Source organism: Eumetopias jubatus, unplaced genomic scaffold (genome assembly GCF_037043125.1).
Source record: "Eumetopias jubatus isolate StellerSeaLion01/CBP00866 unplaced genomic scaffold, mEumJub1_p1.0 scaffold_13, whole genome shotgun sequence".
In the NCBI taxonomy this organism is placed as follows: domain Eukaryota; kingdom Metazoa; phylum Chordata; class Mammalia; order Carnivora; family Otariidae; genus Eumetopias; species Eumetopias jubatus.
This window is the reverse complement of record NW_028274819.1, coordinates 75,047,374-75,048,486: the sequence shown is the minus strand read 5'-3', so window position 1 is coordinate 75,048,486 and position 1,113 is coordinate 75,047,374.

Here is a 1,113-nt window from a genome sequence, read left to right as displayed (position 1 = left end):
CTATAAAATACTCATGAAAGAAATTGAAGAAGACACAAAGAAATGGAAAAACATTCCATGCTCATGGATTGGAAGAACAAACATTGTGAAGATGTCAATGCTACCTAGGGCAATCTACACATTCAATGCAATCCCCATCAAAATACCATCCACTTTTTTCAAAGAAATGGAACAAATAATCCTAAAATTTGTATGGAACCAGAAGAGACCCTGAATAGCCAGAGGAATACTGAAAAAGAAAAGCAAAGCTGGTGGCATCACAATTCCAGACTTCCAGCTCTATTACAAAGCTGTCATCATCAAGACAGTATGGTACTGGCACAAAAACAGACACATAGATCAATGGAACAGAATAGGGAGCCCAGAAATGGACCCTCAACTCTATGGTCAACTCATCTTTGACAAAGCAGGGAAGAATGTCCAATGGAATAAAGACAGTCTCTTCAACAAGTGGTGTTGGGAAAATTGGACAGCCACATGCAGAAGAATGAAACTGGACCATTTCCTTACACCACACACAAAACTAGACTCCAAATGGTTGAAAGACCTAAACGTGAGACAGGAGTCCATCAATATCCTAAAGGAGAACACAGGTAGCAACCTCTTTGACCTCAGCCACAGCAACTTCTTCCTAGAAACATTGCCAAGGCAAGGGAAGCAAGGGCAAAAATGAACTATTGGGACTTCATCAAGATAAAAAGCTTTTACACAGCAAAAGAAACAGTCCACAAAACCAAAGGACAACCGACAGAATGGGAGAAAATATTTGCAAATGACATATCAGATAAAGGGCTAGTCTCCAAAATCTATAAAGAACTTATCAAACTCAACCCCCAAAGAACAAATAATCCAATCAAGAAATGGGCAGAAGACATGAACAGACATTTGTCCAAAGAAGACATCCAAATGGCCAACAGACACATGAAAAAGTGCTCAACATCGCTGGGCATCAGGGAAATCCAAATCAAAACGTCAATGAGATACCACCTCCCACCAGTCAGAATGGCTAGAATTAACAAGTCAGGAAATGACAGATGTTGGCGGGGATGTGGAGAAAGGGGAGCCCTCCTACACTGTTGGTGGGAATGCAAGCTGGTGCAGCCACTCTGGAAA